A 22,778-nucleotide genomic window follows, 5' to 3' on the forward strand; every position below is an offset into this window, starting at 1 on the left:
GGAAAGAGGAGGGAGAAGGAAAATCACACCCAAAGCCACTAGGTCCCTCTGGTACCAGCAAGGAAGACTTAGCTGATACCACGGAGACTCAGGACATAGTTAGTGGAACAGGCTGGCTTAGAGTAAGTTTCGAGAGTCACAGGTAAGGCCAGATCACACTGCAAATTAACCTTGACCTCATGAAGGACTTGGGTTTCACAGCGTCATAACCGGAAACCAGATGAAGAGCTTTAAGGAGAAAAGGAGTCAAGGCCACGAAGAGCCCAGTCACTACGCAACACTTAGGACAGGAAAGTGAGGGGAAAGGGCTAGTCTATTAAGAATGAACCTTCTCAACTAGGAGGAATGACTTTCATGTGAGTTCTACTGTTGACATTCACTAAAAGATAAGCATATTTGATCATGACACAGTGCTGATCTAACATAAACTGGCAATACTCCTAACACTGGCTCCCTGGCTTGAAGTGGAAACAAGCACACAATACTTAATCTAAGATAACAAGTCTTGGGAGACTCAGTGAAGGCAAAGACTACTTAAGAGAAAACTTAAATGTTCAACGATAGAATAAATAGTTCAGTAAAATGGTTTAGTTAATGCAAACATTAAAAAAATCTATTTTTGAAAAACATTTAATGGCACGAGTCAATGGTGATGGTTAATATTAAGTGAAAAAAGTAGGTTATTAAAACTGTATGGATAGCATTATTTCCTTTTTCAAAAAAAGAACTACCAATATGCATATAAAAACACACACATAAGTAGAAATACCGGAAAAACAAACACCCAATACTTTTATATTATTATATATATGGGTGACAGGATCACGTGTTTGTTTTGCTTTTTGTCTGATTTCAAAGTTTGCAGCTCTTAGCTGCAAAATACAAAAATTTCAAAAGTTATTATAATTAACACAATGAAATGGTGATTTTTCTTGCCTGTCGAAAAACCTCTTTGTATAATGTAATATGTTTGTAACTGCTTTTAATAAACTTCTGACTTTTTTGAGGTCAAGAAAATTATTGGTAGGGTCTCCCACAAAACTGACCCTGCTACCAAGTGAAAAAAAAACAAAAACAAAATTAGTAAACTAACTAACGGATTACTGGTCTGACCCACAAGTCTTGTAATATATTAGATAGCAATTATTCTTTTTTTTTTTAAGATTTTTATTTATTTATTTGACAGACAGAGGTCACAAGTAGGCAGAGAGGCAGGCAGAGAGAGAGGAGGAAACAGGCTTCCTGCTGAGCAGAGAGCCTGATGCGGGGCTTGATCCCACGACCCTGGGATCGTGACTTGAGCTGAAGGCAGAGGCTTTAACCCACTAAGCCACCCAGGGCGCGCCCAGATAGCAATTATTCTTATTACTAAGAGAGGCAATTTCTTTATAAAAGGAAATAGGAATCCTTTTTAGAGGTCATGTTAAGTGATTCAACCATCAAAATCTCATTTCCAAAAATTCAGTTTAGAAGACCCAAGGACAACTGCAAAAGCAAGAGAAGAAAACAACGATACGCTTCAATGTATAAACACAGTCTGAGAACTTTCCGTACGCATCTAAGTCCCAAAGAACATCTAATTCAGAAATGTTCCCATTAATCAGATTTCTACACTACCATCTGTCTGTTCCGCCGTCTCTCGACTGGTTATTAAATGCTATTAGTGGGGGCACCTGGGTCCCCCATCGGCCCGAGTCTTGCATCGGGCTCTCTACTCGGCAGGGAGCCTGCTTCCCTCTCACTTTCTCTGCCTGCCTCTCTGCCTACTTGTGATCTCTGTCAAATAAATAAATAAAATCTTTAATAAATAAATAAATAAATGCTATTAGTGTTCAGCAGTGAGTATATAAAAATGATTAAGGCAATCAACGTAGAGAACAGTCTGGTTAGGAACACTGTCAGAAGAACAAATACTGCATTACAATCTGGGCTGTAATACACATACATTATGAGCTGCAGTGTAAGTACTACAGCAGAAATATGAAACTGTTAAAGCACAGTACTTGCCAGGAAGAGCGGAGGAAAGTTTGACAGAGGAAGAGCAAACTCACCTGGGTTTTGAAGCTCGAGAGTTTGGCAGATGAAAAAGAAGGAATAAAATTCTGGGCTTGTCAGTAGGGAAGTGACAAGGTCATCTCTGTGATTTAGGAAGATGATGCTGGCAGCAACGGTGTAGAGGAGGGACTGAAGAGAAATGTTAGGCACCTGCCCTCATGCCTTTCTTTTTTTTTTAAGATTTTTTTTTTAAAGGTTTATTTTATTTATTTATTTGACAGACAGAGATCACAAGTCGGCGAGAGGCAGGCAGAGAGAGAGGAGGAAGCAGGATCTCCGCAGAGCAGAGAGCCCAATGCGGGGCTCGATCCCAGGACCCTGGGATCATGACCTGAGCTGAAGGCAGCGGCTTAACCCACTGAGCCACCCAGGCGCCCCAAGATTTTATTTACTTCTGTGACAGAGAGAGAACAGGCACAAGCAGGAGGAGTGGGAGAGGGAGAAGCAGGCTCCCTGCTCAGCAGGAGCACGATGCAGGGTCGGATCCCAGGACTCGGAGATCATGACCTGAGCCAAAGGCAGACGTTTAACAGTCTGAGCCATGCAGGCGCCCCAACCTGCCCTCATTCTAGACCAGAGGAGAATAAGGATGTACACGGAAGCCACATCAGTAAAGCCAAAGAAAGGGTTTTGTTTTGTGACTTCTTTAGATTTTTATTTATTTGAGAGAGCGAGAGAGCACAAGTGAGGTGAAGGGCAGAAGGAGAAGCAAACTCGCAGGGAGCCCAATGCGGGACTCGATCCAAGGACTCTGGGATCATGACCTAAGCCAAAGGCAGACACCCAACCGACTGAGCCACCCAGACGCCCAAAGAAAGGGTTTTTATTTGAGGAGTCCTAAAGCGGCATTATCAATAGGCGGGGGGAAGCTGAGAACGACAATGGCTGGATGCCTGGTGGATGGTGAGACCATTAGTCGGAACAGGGAAGGGAGAATCTGAGCATAGCGTATTTGGAAGGACTAAAGGACATTCAGGTGGGGCACCCGGATGGCTCAGTGGGTTAAAGCCTCTGCTTTCAGCTTGGGTCATGATCCCAGGGACCAGGCTCTCTGGTCGGCAGGAAGCCTGCTTCCTCTCTCTCTGTCAAAAAAATAAATAAAATCTTTAAAAAAAAAAAGACATCCAGGTAGAAATTACCTAAGACAGATGTACAGAAACCACTGAAAGAGTGGTTTAAGACAGAAATACAGATTAGAAAGTCCCAGTACTTAATGGTAACTGAAGTCACAGGGCAGTTAAGGTATCCCCAGGACATGTGAAAGAGGACTGAGGACTGATTCAGTGTTCATCTCTGACTCCCGTCCTTTCCTCCTTGAGTTACTGTACACAGGCACTATAGCAGACTTGCAGATTCGATGGCATTTAATCAGCGCAAAACTCCCCTAGAGCATGTACTGAATATTTACAGAACACCTCCTACGAGTAAGGCATGGTGGGGAAAATAAAGATGAATAAAACAGCCCTCATCATCAGATTTATAAGCTCGCAGAGCAATCAGCTAACATTTGTTACATTAAATTACAATTTGTATCATTAAAAAATCCATTAGAAAAAAATCAGATTAACAAAATTAAAAAACAAAACATAAAACATCATTCAAGATGCTAGGTCTAGGGGCGCCTGGGTGGCTCAGTGGGTTAAAGCCTCTGCCTTTGGCTCAGGTCATGATCCCAGGTCCTGGGATCGAGCCCCATGTCAGGCTCTCTGCTCAGCAGGAAGCCTGCTTCCGCCTCTCTCTCTCTGCCTGCCTCTCTGCCTACTTGTGATCTCTGTCAAATAAATAAATAAATAATCTTTACAAAAAAAAAAGATGCTAGGTCTACATAGCCAGAGCAGAACAAGTTGACTAAAATGAAACAAAAAATAAAACCTCGGTCTTCCCCACTCTTACTAGGAATACTGGCCCATAGTTACAGGACGCGGGCAGGTGCTAGGCTCTTTACAGACCACTCCACTCCAGCCTCGGGAAGACCCCTTCAATCCTCACAGCCCTCTATGGCAGTCCCTCAAATTATCTCCTACTACTGAGAAGGGTTAGAGAGGGGTTAACCCCGCTAGCAAGGAGGAAAGTCAGGACTGCCTCTGAAGTTCCTTCAGAGCTATTCCTGAAGTCTGTGCTTCTGACCATTCCAACACTACGCTGCCGCCCAGCATCAGAGTGTCACAGGATTTCCCCCATCTCGGATTTCATAAAGAGAAAGTTACTGTCCCACTGCCGGCCGGGGGACCAAGAAGAACGAGATGGCCGAGGGCGACACTGAACTGAGAGGACTCCGATCCTCCGGAGACCGAAGAAAGCAGTCGGATGAGGTCTGCAGTGACGGGGTGACTGCTGCTCGTTCGGATCTTGCCGAAGGAGTCCGAAGAAGAGCTTTTCTTCTTGGTTTGCTATAAACCCAGTTTCTAGCCACTCACAGTGTGAATATTTTATAGGCCTTAAAATCCAACAGCATGAATTATTCAGAGATCTAAGTACTTCTGGAAAAGACGTTTTACGTACTTTATCTCAGGGAAGGCTTATTTGCCTTCCGACCTGTAAATCACATATAACAAGAATAAAAGGTAGTTAGTGCCACCAACTTTGGTAAAAGACTTAAATCTAAAAGCAAAGTAAAGGACATGGAGCATAGATTACTCAAGAGACCTTAATTTTATAAACTATATAATCTCCCCCAGTAATATCCTTGCTAACAACTTTTAATTATTCAAAATGTGGGTTATTTGGCAAATCCTCCCCTCCGCTACTTCTCTGTGCCGTTGCTATGCAGACTGAAATAGCCAATCCCAGATCCATACATCCAATCCCTCAAGACAACCCTTGGGTGTCTCAAAGTCACCTCAAAAATCAACGTATCGGGACCCGGGGTCACGATCTCCTCCTCCACACGGATCTCCTTCCGGGATTCACTACAACGAATGAATCATCACGCATCCAGCTTTGCGAGCCGGAAACCCACGCGTCATCCCTGCTTCTTCCTTCTTCCCTCTCACACCCAATCCACCCCAGGAGGCCTCCGCACTTGCTCCTCCTCCACCAGCGCCTCCAACTGCTGCAGACACGTCCGCCCCCGCCCCCATCAATATCACATCCATACTGCAGCGGGAATGGCTTTCCTTTTTTTATTTTAAGTCACAAATTTGGTTTTTCCCTCCTGCTTAAAACTTCTAATTTCCCTCCCAGATTTATTGTTTAAGATAAAAACAGAAGTCTATAGTGCAGCGCAGTCCTTACAGTGGGCCCCAGCTTCCTCTTACATCACTCTGTCTTCTCTCCAGTCGTACTGGTTTCTCTTCAGTACCGCCGACTGGCTCAGTCACCTCAGTAAACCTGCACACCTCTGTCTGACACCTCTCCACTCCCGGCTCACCGCGTTAACGCCGACTCACACTACAGTGCTCAGCTTGGTTATCACTTTTTCACTCAGATACCAGCTTTCCCTCCCTCACTAAATGCTTACTGACAATGTCTACTACATATCAGTACTGGACACGTAATACACATCAATGAACAGATAAAAAGCACTGGCTGTGTGGAGCTTGGTAGGGAGAGGGGACGATAAACATAATTTTTTTAAAAGATTTTTTTTTAAACATTTATATATTTATTTATTTATTTATTTGAGAGAGAGAGAGAGAGATTGAGAGAGAGAGAGAGCACCTGAGAAAGGAGAGCTCATAGTGAGAAGCAGACTCCCACTAAGCCGGGAAGCCGGATGTGGGATTCGATCCGGGACTCCAGGATCATGACCTGAGCCGAAGGCAGTTGCTTAACGAACTGAGCCACCCAGGCGCCCCTTAAAGATTTTATTTATTTACTATTTGACAGAGAGAGACACAGTGAGAGAGGGAACACAAGCAGGGGAAGCGGAAGAGAGAGAGAAGCAGGCTTCCTGCTGACGCGGGGCTTGATCCCAGAACCCTGGGATCATGACCTGAACCAAAGGCAGCCACTTAACCAACTAAGCCCCCAGGTGCCCCTAAACATAATTATTTAAAGAATCATGTACCACATTAGAAAGTAATAAGTGTCATGGGGGGAAAAGAACAAGCTGGTGAGGAACACTGGGAGTACAGGCCATAGTGGGGCTGGCTGAAATGTCATACTGGTGGTCAAGGGAGGCTCCACTGAGAAGGTACCAGCTGATCGAAGACTCGAAGGTAGGGAGAGAGGTGGCCCTCTGGATATGTGTCGGAGGGAACAACAGCAGGGCAAAGGCCCAAAGGTGGTGTCTGGGTATTACCCAGTGTGGTCGAGGCAGAGTGAATGAGATGGAAAAGTAGGAGCCAACAAGATCAGGGAAGTAACAGAGGCAGGGAAGGATACTCACAGAGCCCTGGCGGCCACTGTGAGAACTCGGGTTTTCACTGATTGAAAGAGAGCCCTAAGAGAGTACTGTGCAGAGTGACACACACTTAAAAGGATCCCTTAGGCTTCGGTGGGAGAACACCCTGTAAGGGCTAAGAGTGGAAAGAGAGAGACCAGTTCATAGGCTTCTGAAATATCCAAGTGAGAGATGATACTTTCATCACTTTCTAAGCCCCCTGTATTGCATTATTAATCATTATTTGATGAATATTTACCTCCCCTGTAGAGGGTAAGCTCCAAAAAGGACAGTCTGAAGTCCCTTTCACTCACTGTGGGGTTCCCCCAGAGCCTAGCACAGTGCCTGATGCACACTAGGCTAGGCTCTCAAATACTTGCTGAATGACTGACTCTATTACAGCTTTCAAAATGGGAAATGCATACGTGTCTCATTATCCTGTCATAAAATGAGAGAGTCAACTTTGTACTTAGGTTTACTGAAACTGATAATCTGGGGGCGCCTGGGTGGCTCAGTCAGTGAAGTGCCCGCCTTCGGCTCACGTCATGAGCCCTGGCTCCTGGGATTAAGCCCTGCACTGGGCTCTCTGCTCAGTGGAGAGCCAGCTTCTCCCTCTGCCTACCACTCCCCCTGCTTGTGCCCTCTCGTTCTCACTGTCTCTCTCTCCCTGTCAAGTAAATAAATACTTAAAAAAAAAAAAAAGGAAACTGATAATCTATAAAAGCTGGTAATTCAACACATCATTTGGGTGAAGGAAATAAGTTCTACCGTGACTGTATATTCAAACATATTATTTCTTAAAATCATCTTCCTTGCCTTCCCAAGTCCAATATTCTGCCAGAATTTTCTAAAACTCAGACTGGATCATGACATTCTTTCATAAAATTCCAACAGCTACTGAGATAAATTCTGAAAATACAGGGTACTTGAAATCTTTCCCTGACACAGCCTTCTTATCTCCTGCCATCTTGACACTATACATAAAGCCACAAAGAAACAGAAGGCGGAAGGCAGCCAACACTTGCTGAATACCTACTGTGAGGCAAGCTGCTAAACTGTATATAGCTATATTTATACTTCCTATATTTATATTTATAAATCATATATGTAATTTAGACATAAATATACTCAGATATTTCACAGACCTAATACAGATATGTATTACTATATATTATATATAATATATGGCACTATATACTAAATATCTGATATAATGATACCTTTCTATACTAGATATATGAATTTAACATATACCAATAATATTAAACATATCCACACACATACCCTTGGAATGCCCCTTCCATCTACTGTCTATAGGCAAACTTCCAATTCAACCTTCAGGACACACAGCAAATACTTCCCTCTCTAGGCAGAATTAGCATAAATGCTTTCATGAGTCTTTGTTTTGCTTTAAAAATAGTACACCACGGGACACCTGGGTGGCTCAGTGGGTTAAGCCTCTGCCTTCAGTTCGGGTCATGATTTTAGGGTTGTGGGATCGAGCCCTGCATCGGGCTCTCTGCTCAGCGGGGAGCCTGCTTCCCTCTCTCTCTCTCTCTGCCTGCCTCTCTGCCTACTTGTGATCTCTCCGCCAAATAAATAAATAAAATCTTAAAAAAAAAAATAGTATACCACATTGCAGAGCAATTATTTTGTGTGTATGCTTAACAAATGGTATTCAAGGGATGCCTCCAATGCTCAGTGGGTTGAGCTGCTGCCTTTGGCTCAGGTCATGATCCTGGGGTCCTGGCATCGAATCCCACATTGGGCTCCTTGTTCAGCGGGGAGCCTGCTTCTCTCTCTGCCTCTGCCTGCCACTCCGCCTGCTTGTGCTCTCTCTCTCTCTCTGACAAATAAATGTATAAATTTAAAATATGAAATCTTTAAAATATATATATGTTAAAAAGAAAAAAACAAATGGTATTCGAATAATGTCTTATAAGGGGCGGAGTGGGGGGCCTGGGTGGTTCAGTGGGTTAAAGCCTCTGCCTTCGGCTCAGGTCATGATCCCAGAGTCCTGGGATCGAGCCCAGAGTGGGCTCTCTGCTTAGCAGGGAGCTTGCTTCCTCCTCTCTCTCTGCCTGCCTCTCTGCCTACTTGTAATCTCTGTCAAATAAATAAATAAAATCTTAAAAAAACAAAACAAAAAAAAGAACATGAAGAGCACTGCTTCTAGTACTGGCTCTGACATTCTTTAAGTTGTGACACTGGCCCATGATACAGGTGGACTAAATCAGTGGTTCCCAAACACAGGTCCGGGGAGCAGTGCCAAGCTAATCTCACAGTAACTTGGAGAGTTAAAAAATAAAAAGGTAATTGCGACACCCCTCCCACAAAGATCATAAAGTAAAGAAAAATGCCAAGTTATGTATTTTTTAAAACTTCCCAGGTTAAAAAACAAAACAACAGCAACAAAACACAAAACTTCCCATATACCACAGGAATCACTAAACCAAATTCACTCAAGGGTCCCTTCCATTACTAAGATTCTAAGCGTCACCATCTAGACTGTAATGAAGCAGTCTCCAAGAGCCAGAAACTTCAAAGGATTTCATCTATATCAAATCCATTAATCATTAATTTCAACTATATCAAAACATACAGGGACGCCTGGGTGGCTCAGTTGGTTAAGCGGCTGCCTTCGGCTCAGGTCATGATCCCAGCGTCCTGGGATCGAGTCCCACATCGGGCTCCTTGCTCGGCAGGGAGCCTGCTTCTCCCTCTGCCTCTGCCTGCCATTCTGTCTGCCTGTGCTCGCTCTCTCCCCCTCTCTCTCTCTCTGATAAATAAATAAAATCTTAAAAAAAAAAAAATACAATTAACAGACCAAGTGAAATGTACAAACCTTCACTGATTCTAGTTTCAAAAAAAAAATTTTTTTTAAGATTTTATTTAGTTATTTGACAGAGAGAGATCACAAGTAGGCAGAGAGGCAGGCAGATAGAGAGGAGGAAGCAGGCTCCCTGCAGAGCAGAGAGCCCAATGCGGGTCTCGATCCCAGGACCCCAGACACATGACCTGAGCTGACGGCAGAGGCTTTAACCCACTGAGCCACCCAGGTGCCCCTCGATCCCAGAACCCTAGGATCATGACCCGAGCTGAAGGTTAAGAGGCCTTAACCCACTGAGCCACCCAGGCACCCTCAAAAAAAATTTTTAAGGCAGTCTGGACTACATGGGGAAGTCTGAATACAGGTCAGATATTAAAGACATTACAGAATTATTTTCTTGGGTGTGATAATGGTAGAATTATGGTTATGTAAGAGAATGATCTTGTTTTTAGAAGACAAATGCTTACATATTTAGGGGTTAAGTGTCAATGTCAACAACATACTATCACCTGGTTAAGCAAAAAAAAAAAAACTAAAGCAAATAGGGCAAAATGGTAAAATGTTGAATCCACTGTTCAACTTCTCTATACACTTAAAATTTTCTGTAATAAAAAAGTTGAAAAAGAAATAAGAATTGCCCATCTCATGAATTGTCACCCAAACTCAGATGACAGCTACGTAATCCACAAGCTGCTCCCTCCATGGCACTATTCCACTCCCTCCCTGAGGCCACATTTACCCAGGCTCTCCAGCAGAGAGCTACTGAGGCATCTTTACATCCTCTGGGATTGCTCAGAAATGCCCTCCTCCCCAGCTCAGAGTAACTGGCTCCAGGGTCACAGCTCCCAACCCACACAGATGAAAGCGAACCCTCCTCGCAAGCACTGCTGGGAAAGCAAAGGCATTGAAATGAGTTCAGAAAAGATCTAGAGAAGAATATTCTTAGGGCGTTTGGGTGGCTCAGTCATTGAGCATCTGCCTCTGGCTCGGGACATGACCTCAAGGTCCTGGGATCAAGTCCTGCATCTGGCTCCCTGCTCAGGGGGAAGCCTGCTTCTCCCTCTCCCACTCCCCCTGCTTGTGTTCCCTCTCTCACTGTAGCAGAGGGAGAGAGAGAAGCAGGCTCTCCACCCAGCAGGGAGCCCGACTCAGAGCTTGATTCAAGGACTCTGGGATCCTGAGCTGAGCTGAAGGCAGACACTTAACCAACTGAGCCACCCAGGTGCCCCAGAAAGTGAGAATTAATAATAGCTCTGTTCAGCATGTGTGATCACTCCGCACCAAAAAGAAAGTTCATATACATATGATCGCTTTGTCACAAACACTCTGCTCCTGGCAACACTGCTACGACTCTTCAGTCCAGAAAACCTACCACTGCTTTAGGCAGAGACAGCAGATTGCACATCAGCATCTCACTTTTCTCCCTACTGACACTTCACTAAAGCTACAATAAAGGGAGGTTGTTTTTTTTTTTAAGATATTATTTATTTATTTGACAGACAGAGATCACAAGTAGGCAGAGAGGCAGGCAGAGGGAGAGGAGGAAGCAGGCTCCCCACTGAGCAGAGAGCCCAATGCAGGGCTCGATCCCAGGACCCCAGGCACATGACCTGAGCTGACGGCAGAGGCTTTAACCCACTGAGCCACCCAGGTGCCCCTACAATAAAGGGAGTTTTTTTTTTTTTTTTTAAAGTCGTAGACTCCTAATGATATGGAGAATAAAAGAGAAGACAATAGCAATGAAATTCTGAAAGCTGGAGGGCAGATGGGCAGTGGTGACTAAGCACAGCCAAGAAAGCTGAGTTCCCAAGCCAGCAGTAGGGAGAGCTCAAACACCTGGGGGAAACAGTAGAAAGTGAGATCCCGGGGCAACTGGGTGACTCAGTCGGTGAAGCGATTAAACCTCTGCCTCCTGATTTCCGCTCAAGGTCATGTCACAGGATTGTGAGACCGAGCAAGAAGTTGGGCTCCATGCTGGGCATGGAGCCTGCTTAACATTCTCTCTCTGCCCCTCCCCTCCACTGGGGGGGGGGGGGGGAATACTGGAAGGATATAACAATGGAGCAACAACTTCAAAATTCTGACGGCAAATTAGTTTCAACTGAAATTCTATTACCAGAAAAAGTATCCGTGAAGCATGAGTACAGGATCAAAACATATTCAGGAAGGCAAGAGCTCCAAAAATATAACCCTTCATGTCAAGAAGCTACTAGAGTTTGAGCACCACTAGAGAGAATAAATCAATAAAAGAGAATACAGGACACGAACTTCCAATTATAAAATAAATAAGCTGGGAAACGACAAGTACAGCACAGGGAATGGAGTTGAGGATATATTGGATGGTTACAGATGGTAGCTACACTTACTGCGGCGAGCACTGAGTAACACACAGAATTGTCAGACCACTGTGTCGTGCACCTGAAACTAATGTAACCTTGTATGTCATACTCCAATAATAAACATATTTTTTAGAAGGGAGAGAATCGGGACAGGAAAGATCTGACACAGGAGGACGAAAGAGAATCCAGCTGTGCCCCAGACGAGGAGGATAACCAGGCCAGATTGAAGTCGTGTAACTCGAGACAGACACGGCCCAGCTGCTGTACCAGCTCTTTACCCCGATGACTGAATGCCCCAAAACCTGGCCCAGATTCCTATCTGTGCTCAGCCGGGCTTGGCTTGATCTTGATCATATGGTGCTACGTTCCTGCTCTCCTTCCGAGCCCGGCCGCTGCACCAGCAGAGGACACTCACTTCCTTCACAGAAAGCTTCTGCTCTGACCTACCCTGGTCACTGCGGGCAGGCCATGTGAGCTCCAAAAGCAGAAAATACAGAGCAGCTCACTCTCTCATTTCTGCTGTCCTTCTGGTACCGACAGACCTAGGAGATAGTATCGATTCGGTTACAGACCGTAGCAATAAGGAGAATATCCTCGCAAAATGAGTCAAATGAATTTTTGTGTTTCCCAAGTGCTTATGAAAGCCGGGCTTACACATACTGTGATCTGTTAAGGGTGCAATAGCACTACATCTAAGAAAACATTGTACATACTTTCATTTAAAACTACTTCATTGCTAAAAGTGGGAAGCATCATCTGAATTTTCAGCAAGTCATACAGATCACAATAACAAATATAGCAATAAACAAGTCTGAAATACCGCACGAATTACCAAAATGTGATACAGAGACACGAAGTGAGCAAATGCTGTTGGAAAAATGGTGCCAACAGGCTTCCTCCACACAAGGCTGCCACAAACCTTCACTTCACTAAAACATAAGTAAATAAATAAGGCGGTATCTGCGAGGCACAATAAAATAAGGTGTGCCTGTATGGGATCCATACTAGAGCCTTCCAGAAGCCCTCACTGTGGTGAACCCCACTTCCTAAGACTCATTCATAACACTACTACTAGCTTCCTCAGAAAGGCTGAACAGGGAAACAGACAGGGAAGCTGAAGCCATTCTATTCTGTTTATCTTCTCCTGGAAACCTTCATCTAATAGTGACAATAACGGGCTTTCTTACCTGGTCAGGTCTGGGCTTACAATTATGAAACAAAATTTGAACCTCACATTTAGAAAGCTCCAGTATTTTCTAATAAGCATGTTTGGAATTCATCTGCACTCTGGGGGAAATAATTAATAATTAATTAATTATATTAACTATAACTAATAACTAATTATTAACTTAATGAAAACCCCACTGCTAATATAGTTTATAGTCCTGTCAGGGTTGAGCTTAACTGGAGAAATTAATAAGGTGTTACGATTTTTCTAGCCTGGTAGAAAAGAGTAATCCCAAAGACATGATGATTTTGTGGCTGTGTGGAACATTAACCAATTATATCTCGGCAATTTTATTCAGACATTCCTTTCCTTGTGGACTACATATATTCCTTAAATTCTCTGAAAACCAGCTTGTCGTGGCACTCTCTGTAACAGTTAAATAAAACTTTGAAACATGCTCATTATCTATTTGCCTGAGATTTTAACACTATTCATTCAAAATCAAATATATTGTTTAGGACAGGTATGTGTGTATGTGTCTGCTGTGTGTAGTGTAAGTGTCAACATGTATGTGTATGTGTATGTTTGTGTATATATGTGGAAAGTTTATTTTAAAAAGCAAGAAAAAGACTAACAGATCAGAATAGAGGCTACCTCTGGAAGAAAGATGCACATGTTTTATTTCTTAATCTGATGATAGATACAATGATCTCAGCAATCACATTCTTTAAACACATATATATCACATGTGTATATATAAAAATCACATATTATCATATATATACGGATATATATGTGTGTGTGTGTGTATGTATACACACACACACACACACACACACGTTTGTATGTTCTACACACTTTTTTTTTGCCCTGGGATACATTTCACAATAAAAGAAACATTTTTTTAAAAAAAGAGAACAAGAATTTGTTATGACTGGATATTTAAGGTGCTTACCACAAGACAAAGTACGCAAAATATGTCTGTTCACAAATCTCTTCCTGAAGGCCTTCTCTATTTATTCCTGCCAAGCCAATCAAAGGAATGAATATAACCTTAAAGTCAACACCACTAAGTGGAAACAAGGTTTAAAAATTCGCCATTTTGGGGGCGCCTGGGTGGCTCAGTGGGTTAAGCCTCTGCCTTCGGCTCAGGTCATGATCCCAGGGTCCTGGGATCAAGCCCCGAATCGGGCTCTCTGCTCAGCAGGGAGCCTGCTTCCTCCTCTCTCTCTGCCTGCCTCTCTGCCTACTTGTGATCTTTGTCTGTCAAATAAATAAATAAAATCTTTAAAAAAATAAAAATAAAATAAAATAAAAAATAAAATAAAAATTTACCATTTTTTAACCAGGTCCTCAAAATTTTCTTGATCCTGTCTCTAAATATAAAAGGACACTCAGATTCTAAGAAATGCACTTAAAACCAACAAATTTAGCTACCACCTTTAAATTATAAAATCTTTTAAATTATAAAAACGATTCCTTGTGGAAAGGGCACTCATTATACTGAAGTACAATAATCTGTTTAAATTTAATCTACCTGGAACTTATCCTACAAGGGCAAAAGGAATTTCTTGCAACAAGGCTTTTAACAGCTAAAATCCAGAAACATCCAAAATGTCCGTCAGTACAAGGCCAATAAAATATGTTAGAGTACATCTGAACAATGGCATAGTACAAAGCATTTTAAAAATGAGGTAGGTCCACACATACATATACGGATATGTGTCCTGGTATTACTATAAGTCACTTGCCCTACAGTTACGGGATGATCTCTTCCTAGGGAATGGAACTGAATATATAAAGAATGAAAAGTGAACAACAATTCCCACTTTTTCCTTGATACACTTTTGTGCTGTTTGAACTTTTCACTTGATATTCTTCTGTAATGTTAAAAAAAAATTTTTTTTTACAATCTAGATGTCACTGTTATCACTTAAAAGTAGCAATAAGGATAAACGAATCAGAGAAATGCTCTACCTTGGACTCCATAAGTGAATTCATTAAAGACCGGCCAGTTAAGGCTGCGGTAAGGCTAGTGGGCAGAGGATGGGGGTGGAGGCGTGTCTCCGGAAGAGGAAAACGACATCCTCCCGCGGCTCTCAGTAAACCTGCTTTTCCTGCAGCATCAGTACTCAAGATAACTTTTGATTTTCATTTTAAGAGCGAAGAGTCTGGCAACACTATTATCGGTTAAAAAAAAAAAAAATGTAACGTGTGCTCTACGTTTGAAACCTCAGCGGATCTGAGACACGAGGGGCCAGATAAGGGACTAAAGATGATGGGGAAAAGAAGTGTGAGGGCCACCTGGGTAGCTCAGTGGGTTAAAGCCTCTGCCTTCGGCTCAGGTCATGATCCCGGGGTCCTGGGATCGAGCCCCCGGATCGGGCTCTTTGCTCAGCCGGGAGCCTGCTCCCCCCCACCCCGCCTCTGGTTGCCTCTCTACCTACTTGTGATCTCTGCCTATCAAATAAATAAATATTTAAAAAAGAAAAGAAAAGAAGTGTGACAAGCCTAGGAGTAAGAGTCCCGGGAATTAAGAAAAGGGATTCACGGTACAGGTAGACGAAGAGTTTAAGGGAAGAGGTGGGACACTCCGAGAAGAGAAATTGTCTTCGAGAGGCATCACGGCGATTACACAAATACTCCAATCAGAGGCTTGACTCCCGCCCCCCACACACACACAGACAGACACACACATACACACGCACACACGCACACGTTCACGGGCACTAACAGCAAAGGGATGGAGCACAGTCGATCTCATCACTGCTATGGCTTTAAAAAGGTCCTATCTGTGATGAAGCACCTTCCAGTGATTAACTCGGAACCCAATTCACTGGTTAGAACCCGGAATGGTTTCCCCCAGCTCAACTACCCCTGCCACAGTGGCAAGTGTCTGCTGCCGCTTACCTAAAAGGGCACTCCACACTTCAGGATGAATTGCCCAAAGAATGCCGAGCCGCCAGCATTTCCTCCTCCCACCTCTGTTCCTGCCTCTCCCAAGGCCAGAGTCGGGAAAGTCCACGGACCCGGACAATATTCCCAGCAATGGTTCGGAGCAAACGAGAGGGGCGACGAAGGACGAGTCGTCCCCAGACTCCCCGTGCGAGCCGTCCACCGCCTCTGTCCCCTGCCCGCAGCCCTGGGCGGTCGAGAGGCTCGAGATGGGAACCTTCCGGACCTCCCAGACCCGCAAAGGACGGCCAGGTACCGCGGCGGTGCGGCCCGCACGGGTCGAGAGCGGATCCCCGGGCGTCACGGCCCCCGTCGGCTCGAGGCGACGCGGGCTGGGCCGGGGCGAGCGGCGGAGGTCTCGGGTCCGCAGGCTGCCCCCGCGCTCCGCGGGCCCGTTCCGGCGGGCGGCGCCGAGCGCGGGAGAGGCCGGGCTGGGCGCCGCCGCACCGCGCAGGCCGGGCCGGCCGGGGGCGCCTCTCCACGCGCGGAGGGCGGGCGCGAGCCCCCCGCGCGCCGCGAGACCGACCGACCGCACTCACCTGGCCTCCCCGACACCCACGCCGACCCCGAGCGCGCGCGAAGAGGAGGTGGCGGCTGCGCCGCGTCCCGGCCGGCGTCCTCAGCTCCGCCTCAGTCCCGAGGAGCCGGGAGCGGACGGCGGGCGCTAGGCTGGGGGCGCCGGCGGGGCGCGGCGCCGTGCGCACCGCAGCGACCAATCGGCACGCTGCAAGTGGCCGAGGGGGCGGGGCGGGGCGCCAGGGGCGGGGCGGGGCGCCAGGGGGCGGGGCGAGGCGAGGGTACCGCGACTCTGCGGCTCCGGGAGCTGTGGGCTGACTCTGCGCCTTGGGGTTCGCGGCCGCGTAGACCTGAGCCGTAGTGCTGTCTTCCAGACCGCGTGGGGGCCCGGTTCCCACCGCTGCGTTTCTGATAGCGGACTTCGAGTGCAGCATCCGTGACATCACGTGCGCGGGGAGCCCAAGACCCACAGGGCACGGACTCTGCCATAGGCCCCGCGGTGCCGCACGTGCTCCCGAAAAGGGCATCTCGGGAAGTGAAGGTCTGTAGGGATGCCCTATCCTAATCCCCACCACTCAGAAATGGAAGCCTGGAAAAGTGAAGTTTTTCACCCAAGGCTGCCAACTAGTACTGTTGGCAACTAGTACGAGGTAACCAGCACGGTACAACTCGTCTTCTAATTCTGCCTGATGCTTTTCCAGGGACCCACCCAGACTTTTGGCTTCCTTGTAGTTAGGTCTCTTGCAACTGTCTCCTTTCTTTTTTCTTTCTTCCTCCTCCTCCTCCTCCTCCTCCTCCTCCTCCTCCTCCTCCTCCTCCTTCTTCTTCTTCTTTTGTTTTCTTAATTTAAATTCAGTTAGCCAACGCCAACTGCCTCCTCTGAAGACACTACATCGTGTGGGGCCTGGCTAGTTCTTTCCGTAGAGCATGCGACTATTGGAGTCGTGAGTTCAAACCCCACCTTGGGTGTGGAACTTAATAAGCAAATAAATAAATGAAAATAAACACACTGCATCTTCAATTTTCAGCATACCTTAACCAGCTTTTGAAAGGCCCATCTAAATTTCCTACAGAATCTAAAACGCCATTTAATTGTTTGGAGGAAACGGCACTGTGAATACAGTTATTAACAAAGGGAACTTGCGATGTCTGGGTGGCTCAGTCCGTTAAGCTGCTGCCTGCTGCCTTCGGCTGGGGTCATGATCCCAGGGTCCTGGAATCAAGTCCTGCATGGGGCTCCTTGTTCGGCAGGGAGCCTGCTTCTCTCTCTGCCTCTGCCTGCTTGTGTGTGCTCTCTATTTCTCTGACAAATAAATAAATAAATAAATAAATAAAATCTTTAAAAAAAAAAGAAAGAAAGAAAAAAGAATGGGAATCTTAAAAAGTTTTTTACTTGTGGTAGGATGATAAAAAAGGTTTTGTGTCCCAACTTACAACAAAATGCCATCCTCTTCTATTCCTGTTACTCCTATAGATTTTATGCATGTGAGAGGAGTAATCCATGCTTTGTGGTTTTTTTCCCCACTAACCCTCACTTCACATATTCATGGATACTATTTTTCTATCTTGTATATTTGTCACTTGGCAGCTAATGCTTTTACAGTTACATTATCCATTATTCAGATATTTGTGCTAGGATCTAGTGCTCAATAAATATTTATTGAATAATTTACTTTTGAAATATGTGCAGCCTTAAAACTAGTCAAATCATATAAAACTTACTAACTTACGAAAGTTGATTTTTTTAAAATAAGATTTTAGATCTTGCTTATTTTTTCATTATTGTGCTAGGAGTAGGTTTGCCTGCAAATAGCATGGGGGGGGAAAAACACAAAATAATAATGGCTTAGACAAAAATCAGTATTTCCCTCTTACATTTAAAAAGCCTGGAGTTAGTGTAGAGATGGTCTGACACTCCATGGAGACAGATTCACCTTCATTATTCCACCAAGAGAGTCCTACATGTATTTATTTATGCTTTCAAATATATAGGCATTTGGAAGATACCCAGTTCCTTTCCTAGTATGACCTCATGATTTAAGAGAGCTGCCATAGCTCCGGCCATTATGATTACATTCCAACCATCAGAAGAGAAGACAGCTGGCAGAAGAGAAAAAGGAAACACTCCCTCTCTTTAAAAACCTTTCCCAAAAGCTACATATACATATCATTTCTGCTTTTATCCTACTGGCAAAAAAAAAAAAAAAAACTCAGTCACTTAGCTACACTAAATGTCAAGGAAGCCTGGAAAACAAGGCTTCACTACCGAGAAAGAATGGATATGGGGGACAGGTAGGAGTTTCTATCATAGTCTCAAACTCATCACTTTTTAAAGTATTAAGTATCTTAAGATTTCCTAAGATTTTTTAAAGCAAGTTTTTAAACAGGAGAATATCTGTAAGAAAATGCTTACCTCCATGTTTGAAGGAAGGTGTTACTATTAACCTGCCCCGAGGATGTATGCTTTCAGTTGCTTTTCCAGAAATGAGTGCAGACTCACATTAATGCAGTTAGCTTCTCCCTTATGCTTTAAGCCTCTACCCTACAGAGAGTTATATATATTTTATTCAAAAATATGGGCATTTGAAATGTACTGGGATTTCAAATGTACTGATTTGAGTCTTTAGTAAAATTACAAATCAGTTTAAACAAAACTTCACATCTGCCCTGATTCAATTGGTATTCTGTCATGTAGCTACCTAAGCATATGTTTTCTTAAATTCCTATTTCCTGAGAACCTCAGAGAGGCCCTTAGAATCTGGAGTCTTTGTGACTTCAGGACCTTTTCAGGCTTGGGCCAGAACAGTTCTAAAAGACTTGCTTCACCGAAAACTAGACAGGTAGGATTCAATACTGCCGGTTCAAATCTAGTAAGAGAGAGGAAGAATCCAAGCTGTCCTTCACCCTAGGTCCCATGGGTTCTGGTTTGTTCTTATTTTCTCAAGGCTGCTTGGAGCGAACGTACTCTAAGGCAGTGGTATTCACTTCCCACCCAGTGTGCAATGCAGAAATGAAAGACTAAAGCATAAGGTGTAAATATGTACTCCTAGGGGGACCTGCGTGGCTCAGTGGGTTAAGCCTCAGGTCGTGATCTCAGGGTCCTGGGATCAAACCCCGCACCAGGCTCTCTGCTCAGCAGGGAGCCTGCTTTCCCCTTTCTCTCTGCCTGCCTCTCTGCCTACTTGTGATCTCTGTCTGTCAAATGAATAAATAAAATCTTTTTTTAAAAAAATAAGTCTCTTCCTCCATAAACTTAGGGGGTTTTGTAACAGAAGATTTCACAGAAGTCAGTAGAACTGTTATATTTGGATAAAGGAATCTTGAGACTGAGATCACATTCCCATGGATCTGAAATGATCCCCCAAAAGGATGGATATTCAGTGTCATTCATTTGGGAAAAAAAACTGGGTCTTTAGATGAGAAATGATACCGAAGCTTGGAGGATCGTATGACACAGGAGAAGGAGGACACATCTCTTTCTGCAGTCTAGATAGCAGAAAGTCACAGCGAATACATTTATCAGGGGGCGCCTTCAGTTGCAAGTAACAGGAAAAAAATTCGAATTGGCTTTTTAGAATAATAAAAAAATCGGGCTGCTTGGGTGGCTCAGTGGATTAAGCCTCTGCCTTCAGCTCAGGTCATGATCTCGGGTCCTGGGATCAAGTCCAGCATCAGGCTCTCTGCTCAGCAGGGATCCTGCTTCCCCCTCTCTTTCTGCCTGCTTCTTTGCCTACTTGTGATCTCTCTCTATATTAAATAAATTTTTTTTAAAAAAACCCTTTAGAATAATAAAAAAATGTAATTTAATTTTAAAAATCTGGGGTGTGGGGCGCCTGGGTGGCTCAGTGGTTTAAGCCGCTGCCTTCGGCTCAGGTCATGATCTCAGGGTCCTGGGATTGGGTCCCGCATCGGGCTCTCTGCTCGGCAGGGAGCCTGCTTCCCTCTCTCTCTCTCTGCCTGCCTCTCCATCTACTTGTGATTTCTCTCTGTCAAATAAATAAATAAAATCTTTAAAAAAAAAAAAATCTGGGGTGTGAGGTTTTTTTTTTTTTTTTAAGATTTTATTTATTTACTTGAGAGGGGGAAAGAGAGAGAGCGTGAGCACCAGCAGGGGAAGGGGCAAAGGAAATAGAATCTCTCGCTGAGCTGGGACCTCCACACGGGACTCCCTAAGATTATGACCTGAGCAGAAATCAGTATATGTGCTGCCGAAGCGAGCACAACCTGAGCAGAAATCAGGAGTCAGACACTTAACCAACTGAGCTACCCAGTCACCCAATAAACTCTAGGGCTTTTTTTTTTTTTTCCTTTTTAAGATTTATTTATCTGAGGGGCACCTGGGTGGCTCACTCAGTTAAGCAGCTGCCTTTGGCTCAGGTCATGATCCCAGAGCTCTGGGATCCAGCCCCGCAAGGGACCCCCTGCTCGGCTGAGAGCCTGCTTCTCCCTCTCCTTCTACCTTCCCCTCTGTCTACTTGTGCTCTCTCTTGATCTCTCTGTCAAATAAACAAATTAAAATCTTTAAAAAAAACAAAAAGATTTATTTATCTGAGAGAGAGAGAGCTCCTGGTGGGGAGAAGGAAAGGGAGGGGGAGAGAGGGAATCCAGCAGACCCCTGCTGAGGTACGGAGCCCCACACAGGGCTCCATCCCACGACCCTAAGATCACGGTCTGAGCCAAAATCAAGAGTTGGATGCTTGAGCCACTGAGCCACCCAGGTGCCCCAAAACCCTAGTTTTAAAACACACACACACAAAAAAAATTGGAGACATAACCTGAGTAGAAATAGAAACACATATGGAGAAAATGAGAAGTATGATACTCTCATAAACAAGTCCGGCTGTTTTATAAGTGTCATGTTAAAATAATCACCTGTGGGGTGCCTGGGTGGCAGCTAGTTAAGTGTCTGACTCTGGATCTTAGCTCAGGTTTTGATCTCAGGGTTGTGAGTTCAAGCCTGCCCTGAGCTCCACTGCTACTATGGAGCTTTAAAAAAAAAAAAAAAAAAAGGGTGAATAGAAAAAATAAAAATAAGGTAATCACCTATGTTGTGATCCAGGAAAAAGTGACAGTGAAATACAGCAAGTACTCCACGTCAAGGATTTCTTCAGACACCAATGTTTAAAAAATTGATATGAAGATAAATTCTTTTTTTTTTAAGATTTTATTTATTTATTTGACGGAGAGAAAGAGAGCATAGCAGGGAAAGCAGCAGGCAGAGGAAGAGGGAGAAGCAGAATCACCAAGCAGGGAGCCCAACACGAGGCTCGATTCCATGAACCTGGGTCATGACCTGAGCCCAAGGCAGATGCTTAATGACAGAGCCACCCAGGCATTCCCGAAGATAAGTTCCTAAATGGGAAACAGGAAACAGAAGATGGGTCAGACTATAGACAAAGGGCTGATATCCAAGATCTATAAAGAACTTCTCAAACTCAATACCCAAAAAACAAATAATCCAGTCAAAAAATGGGCAGAAGACAGGAACAGACACTTCTCCAAAGAAGACATACAAACAGCAAACAGACACATGAAAAAATGTTCCCCTCAGAGAAATTAAAATCAAAACCACATTGAGGGGCGCCTGGGTGACTCAGTGGGTTGGGCCTCTGCCTTCGGCTCGGGCCATGATCTCAGGTTCCTGGAATCGAGCCCCTCATCGGGCTCTTTGCTCAGCGGGGAGCCTGCTTCCTCCTCTCTCTCTGCCTGCCTCTCTGCCTACTTGTGATCTCTCTCTCTCTGTAAAATAAATAAATAAAATCTTTAAACACACACACACACACACATTGAGATGCCACCTTACACCAGTTAGACAACGCAAGAAACAACAAATGTTGGAAGTTGTAGAGAAAGGGGAACCTCTTACACTGTTACTAGAAATGCAAGTTGCTACAACCCGTTTGGAAAATAGTGTGGAGGTTCCTCAAAAAGTTAAAAATAGAGCTACCCTATGACCCAGCAATTGCACTACTGGGTATTTACCCTAAAGATACAGATGTCGTGAAAAGAAGGGCCATATGCACCCCAGTGTTCAGAGCAGCAATGGCCACAGTCACCAAACCGTGGAAAGAGCTGAGATGCCCTTCAACGGACGAATGGATAACGAAGATGTGGTCCATATATACAATGAAATATTACACAGCCACCAGGAAGGGTGAATACCCAAATTTTGCAAAAACGTGGATGGGACTGGAGGAGATGATGCTGAGTGAAATAAGTCAAGCAGAGAACGTCAATTACCATACGGTTTCACTTATTTGTGGAACATAAAGAATAGCATGGAGGACATTAGGAGAAGGAAGGGAAAAATGAAAGGGGGGAATTCGGAGGGGGAGCTGAACCACTGGACTCCAGGAAACAAACTGACGGTTTTGGGCAGGGGGATGGGTAAGCCTGGTGGTGGGTATTAAGGAGAGTACGAGTTGCATGGAGAAAGGGTATTATACACAAACAATGATTCATGGAACACAACATCAAAAATGAATGATGTACTGTACGGTGACTAACAGAACATAATTTAAAAAAAAAAAAAGAGGAAGAAGATGGGTCAGAAGAAGACATAGTAACTCGGTTGTACACGAAACCATAGAG

At 44.5% G+C, this 22,778-nt stretch overlaps 1 protein-coding gene across 2 annotated transcripts in view; it reads right to left on the reverse strand.

The window, feature by feature from the left end:
* The window catches only part of TMEM50B (transmembrane protein 50B), a 36,664-nt gene extending 20,287 nt beyond the window's left edge, over nt 1-16,377 (reverse strand). The window contains exon 1 of one of the 2 annotated variants that reach the window (XM_032354015.1): nt 16,211-16,377. The gene's annotated coding sequence lies outside the window, so the exon portion shown is untranslated. Of the gene's footprint in view, nt 1-15,626; nt 16,077-16,210 lie in introns of those variants that run through there. The other variant, XM_032354024.1, reaches the window with a different exon arrangement.
* Between the last annotated feature and the right edge of the window lie 6,401 nt (nt 16,378-22,778).

Source organism: Mustela erminea, chromosome 1 (assembly GCF_009829155.1).
Source record: "Mustela erminea isolate mMusErm1 chromosome 1, mMusErm1.Pri, whole genome shotgun sequence".
Lineage (NCBI taxonomy): Eukaryota > Metazoa > Chordata > Mammalia > Carnivora > Mustelidae > Mustela > Mustela erminea.